The sequence below is a fragment of the Saccostrea echinata genome, unplaced genomic scaffold (assembly GCF_033153115.1).
Source record: "Saccostrea echinata isolate AGI-Se365-2 ecotype Australia unplaced genomic scaffold, CSIRO_AGI_Sech_v1 ptg000054l, whole genome shotgun sequence".
NCBI classification, from domain to species: Eukaryota; Metazoa; Mollusca; class Bivalvia; order Ostreida; family Ostreidae; genus Saccostrea; species Saccostrea echinata.
Genome location: NW_026889803.1, coordinates 34,463,425 through 34,473,565, shown reverse-complemented (window position 1 = coordinate 34,473,565; position 10,141 = coordinate 34,463,425). Strand labels below are relative to the sequence as shown.

The window sequence follows — 10,141 nt, the reverse complement described above, 5'->3', positions numbered from 1 at the left end:
GACTTTATACATGGTCAGCGCATGTTTATCTATTGTTCTCTATTAACAGTAGTTGTATATTTGATTTACTAATGTTGTGTCAAACGAAGATTGATAGACAAACATGCGCTCATGGTTTAAACGAGAAAAACCTCTTCTTCTTTAATTCGCTCTCTCTATTGTAACCAAGGGCTGTGGCATGTTGAATATTATAATTCACCACGTGATTTCTTACCTCAAGTAACTCTGTGAATACTAAATTCCATTTTATTGTATCACAGTCTAAAATTATTTTAACATTTAAATTTGGTGCTAAATGACAGAATTCTTTAGTAAATATACAAAAAAAAAAAAAAAAAGAAATAAGGTTAAGATATAAAAGTAACAAAAGCGACAGAAAAAGACCCAAAACCCAGCGTTAAGTGCTCTTATCCTTTCTATTTTAACTATCCATGACAACACCTTTAGTAGAAATCAAAAACAGATACACAGAATTATATATCTTAGTATAGTCTACTTGAGTACCAAGAACTAAGTATTCTTGTAATCTGATCAAAATTGAGGTGTGGCGTTTTGAAAGAATGTTTTATTGTCCAGGCTCCGGGGCTACAATGTTAACAAATTCTCAAATCTCAGCCTCAAATCTTAGATTTCTGCCTCAGCTGAGATTTTCCAAAAACGCTGTGCCACCAACATATCTGAGATTCCCCTAACGTAAGCCGAGATTTGATAAAACCAGACTTACTCTCATTATTATAAGCGACCTTTTTTTCGAATAATGCATGAAATAGTTGAATGTTGAATGAATGATTGCATTTACCTTTTAGTTAGTTGTTTATGCAATGTTTGATGTACATGTATATTCGCAAAAATACACATCCCCCACTTCCTTCATCCTTTATTTGTTGCTTCGATTCATTCAACGGTAATGGTTCCTTATGACCTATGCGACAATTATTTTAATTAGCTAGCAAGTCCCCGTATAAAAAATCCCTACAGTAAAATAACACAGAAACATATCAAAACTTCGTAGTCTTGGCTCGTCTGTCGAACATACACCAAGGCGTCACTTCTGCATCGTGACGTTGTACGTGTAGGAGGACTACGAAAAGTAGATAGGCGGATCAGGACTCTGTTTGGCAATTTTACCGATTAAAATTAATCAATTTGATTAAACACATTAATTTTATCTTTCTTTGTTTTGTTTTGTAAAATGGCAGATACATGTATACTGTTTTATTATACATAGAAAAATTTTTTTAGTTATATTTCAAATAAATTAATGAAAGGAAATGAATTTTACCGCCGAAATACGGCTTAAATACTGCCAACTCGGCATTAAGCAGTAAACACTGAATGCAAAATGCTCGATCTAAAACCAGGGTTGTCACTAAGAGTTGAAATAAATGAGGGAAATTTAAAAAGTAGAATGGGGGTCTTTCGGTCCTCCCCCACCAGGGGTTGAGGGACCGAAGGCCCCCCGGCCGAAAATTAATTTCACAAGTTTTATTAATGATTTGATGGCCTCTGGAAGGACCTAAAACTTCTATTTTTATATTGCATTTCCACCATTTTTAATTAATAATTTCAAGTATATATGTAAGTTCATAATTATGTAATTTCTAGGGATGGCAACGAATATTCAAACATTCGAATATTCATTCGATGAGTTGATATTCGAATATGAATTTAAGATTCAAATATTCGGTGTTTTTCAGATTTCATAAAAAGAAGTACTGTGATTATTAAATTTTGATTAGAGCAGTGCTGGAATTATCCCTCTTTTTACTAGCGATCGATTTTGATCGCCTGATTTCTTTCACTACTTTCTTATCTTATAGAATTACGAAATTTCATGGATTTTGTTTTGAGTAAGGTGTTAAAGAAATGTACAATAATGCTTTATGTATAATACAAAACGTACTTTCATAGTTTTTATTACTTTAATACGATCGGGTCTAGAATCGAGGACAACAAAATGAAAACCTTCTTAGAATGTCCAAAAGACGTGAAAAATATAATTATCAAAACAAATTTAATTGATCATTCAAATGAATGTCCACTGTAATTAAGTTTGTAAAGGGCTCAATTTCAGATTAGATGATTATATCTTCGGTTGTATATAATCCTGAATTTTATATTCATTATCGGGAAATTAATTACCTAGGAAAATTGTCTATGGAAATATTTGTTTATATTTTAAAAACATTGTATCAAAGATTATAATCGTATCTCTTATTAGGCAGATAGTTGTAATTTATTACACTTATTGAAATCTGAACAGTATACCGTTACTACTATATCTTGCCTTTGGCAAGACGACTGATTCCTCAGTTGGAGCTACTATAAATACATATGTTTCATTTGTTAAAATTATATATCAAATGGAATTTCTTATAGTACAACTACAAAAGTCTTCATACAATTTACTTCCAATATAAGTATACATACGCTAAACCTTTTCTTGAGAGTAGGATGATGCATATTTAAAACATATTTTATTTATTTCATCGAATATTCGAATATATTCGAATACTTTCATTGAATATTCGAAGATGAATTATTGACAAAATTGACATCCCTAGTAATTTCATACAAAAAAAAAATAATACAGATAATATTTTGTAAGATTTTAACCTGGTTTCTTATTCAATTGGCAAAATAAATGTACATTCTTAAAAGTTTACATTTATTATTTCTGTGAAATATAGAATATACAGTCAGTTTTCTGTTTTTACTTTTTAATCTCTGAATGGGGTGAATATATTTAATGAAATAAAAAAAATATCAGAATATAAAATTGATTAAAAATCATCTTCATAACCATAATCGTCATCGTAATCATCATCATCAATTACCTCATCTTTATCAATTCCCTCATCTTTAGAATCAGATTCCTCCTTGTTCGGTAACTGTGATGAATAAGCTTTTGCATATGCTTTTATTTCTTCTTTTACAATCTCCTTCGCCATATATAGCTCTATCAATTAGTACATCATCAACAGTCTGTGTTTCATTTTCATTGGCACTTTGTCTATTGTTTTCCACATTTTCTATCTCATTTTCAAGGTGACTTCCTTGGTAGCCTTCTTTTCTTTCTTGTCAGCCATGTCTTTACAGCTTCTGCGATTACAGATGTTGCTATTTGACTTCCAGCTTCTTCTCCATTAATAGAGACTGTCATCAACGCATTTAATGTTTGGTTGTGGAGTCTTGATCGTAGTCTTGTCAAGTCTTTTAACACAACTGGCCCCTCTCTCTCTCTGGCCATGCATTAGATACAGGTACTATCACAATTGCCTCTGCAATGAAGCTCAATCTTGGATAGAAGTGTGATACCTCAACAATCCTTCGCAAACAGCACTGCAAAGATGTCATCTTACAAAGTATGTTCTCAGGCGTACATTCCTCTAGGATTTCTGCTTTCATGTTCAGCAAGTCATATTTAAACTTTCCATACTCTGCAAGTATTTCTTCTTTTTCTTTTCTTTGGGACTTTCATTTAAATTCTGAGTGAAATGTTCACACAATACAGTTATTTAAGATTTCCATAACTGAGAAATTCTAAAGGGTCTTTGCCTGGTGTCTTAATAGGATCAAAAACACTGACAGCAGACAGCACTGGTAAACATTCTTGAAATCGTCTGTCAACCGTCACGGTAGCTCATTCGGTAGAGCGCTCGCTCCGTGATCGGGAGGTCGTTGGTTCGAGCCCCGGCCGCGACTGACCTAAGTCGATAAAAAATAGGTAGCAACTGTTCCTTCGCCAAACGCTCGGCACTTTGAAGTGAAAGGAGGAGACCTTAAGAACCGAGGCCCCGTGTCACGGCGGGCGTTCCCTTACTGCGCAATGGCCCTGAGTGCCGAGTAAAGGTGTAAATTTGAAGCCCTTTACCGGCATATGGTGACGTCTCTATATGAATGGAAAAATTCTCGAACGGGACGTAAAACAACATTCAATTACTCAATCATTAAATCGTCTGTCAATATTTTGTATTAGTTCATCTATGTAACTAGATATTTTCTGACATTGTAAATGTTGCATATAAAAATATACTAGACTAAGTAAGAGACAGGAGTATTCAGTACAGATTCTTTATTCTATAAATAATTTTATCAGATTTAAGCTTGAATGGCAAACTTTATTTAGAGTGACATCTTATGGAATGAAATGTAAGGTTTTGCACATACAAAATCACAGCTATTATTTTTTCATTCAATTAAAATATTGTTTTTTCTATTATAGTAATTACGCTGTATTTACTTAATGTCCTTGTCATTATTCCAAAACTCGTGGAGTTTCTAGTGCATATACTCGGGAAATTAATGCAGTTTCAAATTAAAACAAAGGCAATTTCAAGGAATCGTAACTCTAATCATGCAAATTTCTGTATGAACATTAATTTTAATGAAACATTTTTTTTTTTTTTTTTTTTTTTTTGCAATACGAGACAAATGCGCTCTTAAAGTTGCATAATGAGTCAAAACCATGTGTTTCTTTTAAGAAAATTGTATCACAAAACAAAAGATTTCTGTGAAATATAAATATAGCGAAGTTTTGACAACGCAACTGCACTGTAAAGCAAGAAAAAAAAACTGCAAAATATAAGTGCCGGAAAAACAAATGTTGTATCTATCGCTTTGTTTTTATCGTCAATGTGAACAATGTCAAGGTCACGCGTCCTTTATTTTTAGCATGAAATTTGTAAACAACATTGAATTGGGGCAAGCAGAAGTAAGAAATAAGTTATGATCATCTTTTTTGAAGATTGTATCAAAATTCTCAGTCATCCGACATTTATATCTATGAAATTGAAACCATGGTAAAGTCTTCAACTTTCAGCGCATGCGTACAATAAAGAGGAAGAAGTGAAGCAATATTTTTGTGATGGGTTATACAAAGATTTTTTTTACTTTTATTTTTCTCCATTAAATTACATTTTTTAGGTTCTGAAACCTGTAATTTTCTGAAACCTAATATCTTCAAAAACTGAATGTGTGTTGTTCTTTATTTTATAAATTAATGTTCATTATGAATAAGAACACAATAATAAAAAAAAATAGATACGCTGTAAGCCCGAGCAATAATAAAAAAAATAGATACGCTGTAAGCCCGAGCAAAACATGTATTGGTTAGTCTAGCATTTTTAACCCTGAATTTGATTTCTTTTATGTACGTTTGGATGTATTTTCAATGCACTAAGACTCATTAATTAACAACATAACTTGTGCTAAAATGATGGAAAGTGCACAATATTGCTTCAACTGAAGTCAATTTTATTAAAAACTAAGCTGTTTCAATAAATATGACATACATTAACATTTCTTTAAAAATACTTGGTTATATAATATACTAGATGTCGTGAATTCAAATCTGAGTGTAAATCGTATTTGAAATGTCCCTTTTAGTGCCATAAGAATTAGGGTGCGGCAACATTTTGCTCAACTTGGTAAGTTACAACAGTAAAATAAGCGATAAGAAGAGAAAAGCGAAGTCTTTCCGAGTATTTTCTTGTAACGGAAAACTTCATGATATCGTTAACAGAGAAACAAGAGTGGGCTGAATATGACATAATAGTGGCTTGTATTCAGGAAGTTTGCCGAGAAAGCTACCGCGTGATACTGAAGTTTACAATCGTAATTGCTCCCTTGGGTGTCCGTGTATTTTTAATCCTTTATTTTACTTGTTATTTCTTTGATACTTTATATTATCAGGTAAAGACAAAGAACATCATGAATTAAAATTATCAAAGGCCTTATCATGTTCTTTCTTCGAAAACCCTATGTAATATTTAATCCTTGACGTCGGCCAGTCTTCGATTGTGCTTTTCAAAATGTCAATCTCTTCAACGGTATTTTGAATAAACTGGACTGCCAAAAAAAAAAAAAAAAAAAAAAACCTAAATTATGCGACCAGTCGGTCATGAATTCATAGGTATTATTAATTTTTCATAGTACTTGAAATATCCTTTCGAAGCATACTTTTTCTCAGAACCAGAAGTCTCAGATGAGACTGTAGCTCTACTGGTTTGTACTTAAAACAACGGAAAAGAAGCACTTTGACTTGGAACTATGCAACAGCAATAATTGAATCATAATGATCATTGGTTTAATTTCTTTTTGTGGCAAGATTTATTGCAATCAGACTAAAACTGTAGGGGGTAGCCTTTTAAAACAATTTTACAGAAATTTCTGGTTTTAGTAACCATGGCAACGCCACTTAACAAAGTACAAACAAACATGCCCGCGTGGTTAGAGAGTTCGCTCTAGAGTCGCAGAGTAAGGAGTTGGTCCTTACTTCACGGGTTCGAATCCCATTGTGGGACGTGGAGACCGGTCCTTCGGATGAGACCGTAGAAACCGAGGTCCCTTGTCGCAGTAGGTGCTGGCATGAAAAAGATACCTCATTGATCAATAGCCCTGAGTGCCGAGTATAAGTTAAAATTTGCAGCTTTCCATCGGCAAGTGGTGGCGTCTCCATATGAGTGAACAATTCTCGAGTGGGACATTAAACAATAAACAAACAAACAAAAACAAACGAACATCGCTCACCTGAGCACTTTGGCTAGGAAAACGAAGAAATCAGTTCAGTATTGAAAAGTTTAAATAAATAAGTGGTCCCGACTTATTAAGAAGGGAAGGGGCATGATTTGAATAAACTTAAATTTACACTAACTGAGGATACTTCAATATTTCTTTGCCTATTAATAGCTTTCGAAGATTTTTAAAGATTATATTCCTATCATTTTTATGTTCTGTTGCCCCCCGGGATTATTGGTTAATTTGAACATTCTTGAATCAACCCTATCTGCTAATGCTTCTGTATTTTAAAATATGACTAATCATGGCTGCTGTTCTTGAAAAAAAAATTTTAATGATCTTTCCTATATGTTCCTTTGTAAAACTTTGATCCCCCATTGTGGCCCCACTCTACCCCCAGGGATCAAAATTTAAAAAAAAACATTATAAAATGGGAAGAGAAGCAGAACGAAAATCTGCGAGATGCAGAATATGCAAAATACTCAAAGAGGCTGTAAATATTGAGTTGGCACCAAAGTCCTCAGCCCTTGATAATGACAATAGACATAAATTTAATATTTTGGACAATGTGAGTGCAAAACTTAAACATCGGTAATAAAGTTGAAAAGCTGTCAAAACTTGCGGAGCAGACAGTCCTTTCATTGCATCACAAAGGAGAGACAGTGAGGTAAATTTAATTGCCATAGGTTTAGATATAGAAGATAAAAGGGTTACTCTCATAAACATATATGGTCCAAACACTGATAGTCCTGGGTTTTATGAATATGTTCGTAATATATTTTTGGAACATGATAATGAACATTACAATGTATATACTCTTAGGAGACTCCAATCTTGCTTTAAATCCTGAGCTAGACACATAAAATTATAACCCAGTAAATAATCCAAAAGCTAGGGGAAAATTGTTGGAAATCATGGATGACCTTCATTTATTAGTTTATTTACTCATGGCATCTGATCCCACCTCTAAATTTTAAGGTCTGTGTTTGCTGTGCTCCAAATATGTATAGTTTAATTGAACTTTCGAGATTGAATACTGTTCGTTATCTTCATATTTCAGTCTACTATAGAATTATGAATCCACATAGAAGAGTTTATACATGGCATAAAAAGACGCCCCTAAAACAAGGTCTCTGGTTATATTTTGATTTCTGAAAGTTTGTCCATTCCGTGGAAACTTACTGGATAAAACCTGGTTACAGATCAGACCACTCCATTTTTATTATAGAATTAAAATTTAATTCTTTTAAAAGGAGACGCGGACTTTGGAATTTCAATAATTGTCTACTTTTAGACGGTGAATATGTACTACTGGAGAAAGAAACTGTTAATAAACTTGTAAACAGGATGCAAAAGGGAACACCGATAACACTAGAATTGACGATAATGTTAATGATAGCTTATCCTTGAAGTTTTACTCATGGAGATTAGGGGTGTTACCATTTCATATTCTTCTTATAAGAAAAAAGAAAGAGAAAAAAAAACAAGAAAAGTTACTTTTAGAAGAGATAGGTAATAAGAGTCTGATGAAAAAATTGATTTGCACCTAATAGAACAAAAAAGGTTGATATAAGAAAAAAATCGAAAAGAAAAAATGGAAGGGCATGTTTTTAGATCAAGAGCTAGATGGGTCGAGGATGGGGAGAAACCCACAAGGTATTTCTGCAACTTGGAAAAACGTAATTATTTAAATAAAAATATCTAAAAACTGGAACTGGAGGCAGACTGTAATATCTATGGGTGTATTTCTATTGTCTGCCCGGAAAGCATCCCGAACGTCCTATTCGCACTGTACCAATGAAATGCACGAGGATATTCCGGGTAAACATCATGGCGGACAATACATTGATTTTATTTTTCGTCACTGAACTGGATGATGACGATGAGGATAATCAAAACACCTACGATGCTGAATCAATTACCGCAATAGTTGCTTTATCAACATAAGTGCATGAATCGTAAATAAATGCGCGTTGCTTAACTATAAAGCGAGTTTTTGTTAGGTGATGTAGTTTCGGGTTGAGTGGGGAGTTGGTTGGTTGGTTACTGTCTCCATTCGAAAGGGGGGGGGGGATTGAACCCCCCTCCCCTCCCAATGTTGTATTCTTCTAAAATGATAATGTATTAACCGAAAGTGAAAATAAAAGATTATTTTTACACAACTAAAACATGTAGGTTTTAAAGTGAATGTACAAAACAACAAATAATTATATTTTAGAACTTAGCAATTACTTAAAAAAATAATAACAATTTAACCTCTAGTTCTTTTCTTTCAGTGCCCGCCTGGAGAAAAATAAAGAACAGTGGATATGTGAATGAAGTAGTACCTCAGTACTGTTGGATGATTTTAAACGTTTCTTTAGAGTGACAAGAACAACCTTTGAAACTATTTGTGAAAATATTCAGATGTATCATGTGCTTCTACCAAGTTGGACAGGAGGCAGGGAGCATATACCTATTTCCAAGCAACTTCTAATCGTATTATGGTACGTTGCAAGCCAAGAAACACTAAACCATATTGCCGACAGATCTGATATTGCTGAAGTTTCTGTGGTTCGATGTAGAAATCGTGTGTTTCATGTTTTCTTGACTTACTTAAAAACAAAGTTCATGACCCCAAGAAGGAGTTCACAGACAAGAAGTTTTAGATGGTTTTGAAAGGAAAGCTAATTTCCCAGGTGTGTTAGGTACTATTGACGGTACACATATAAAAATAAAAGCACCAAAGCAACACCCAGAGACATATGTCAATCGAAAAGGGTACCACTCTGTGATTTTGCAGGCAGTATTTAGGGAAGATATGCGGTTCACACATGTTGTTGCAGGTAGCGTCGGCAGTTGTCATGATGCAAGGGTGCTGAGAACATCTGATCTCTGGGAAAATGGACCCGCGAGGTGTGGTGATGCTCACATAATAGGGGATGCTGCATATCCTCTCAGGAATTGGCTACTGACTCCTTACAGAGACAATGGACATTTAACCCCAACTCAACGCCACTATAATGCATGCCTGTCAACTACTCGAGTAACGGTTTAAATAGCGTGCATTTGGTGTGATTACGATATGTAGACATTCACAAAGTTGAAACTGCTGTTGACTTAATTATTGTTTGCTGTATTCTACACAATATTTGTATTCTGAACGAAGATAAAATGATAGACTACTTCGAAGACGATAATGCGATAAATCATAATCCTCTGCAGAATGCGGTAAATCAAAACCCTCTGCAGAGAAATCAGGCAGATGGAAATGCTGAAACAAATGCCAAACGCGATATCATTGCAAACAGTCCTTGAACTTAAAAAGTGTTTGAACCTTTTTACAGACTTCTTTCTTGCTTGTACATATAATTGCAAACCTACTTTTAAATTGCAAAGACATAATCTTGTAACATTTATCTGTTGTTGGGAAAAACTCATTAAAGCGTCATTAATCCATGCAGATTTTTCCCAGTTAACCAGTATAATTACATTAAACCTTTAATATGGTTATTGTGTACAAGGTAATTTTCACTCACACAGACGGGTGTTTTAAAAGGGTCAAATTAAACAAGCATTCTGAGAGTACTGCATTAGCAATTCTAGTCCCCTACCGACAAGTTTAATCTGGTTCCCGTTAAAA

The 10,141-nt window shown here is 33.9% G+C and overlaps 1 pseudogene; it reads left to right on the top strand.

Moving 5' to 3' along the window:
- The first annotated feature begins 8,316 nt into the window (after positions 1–8,316).
- On the top strand, positions 8,317–9,816 carry LOC133204820 (putative nuclease HARBI1; annotated as a pseudogene).
- Positions 9,817–10,141: the final 325 nt, after the last annotated feature.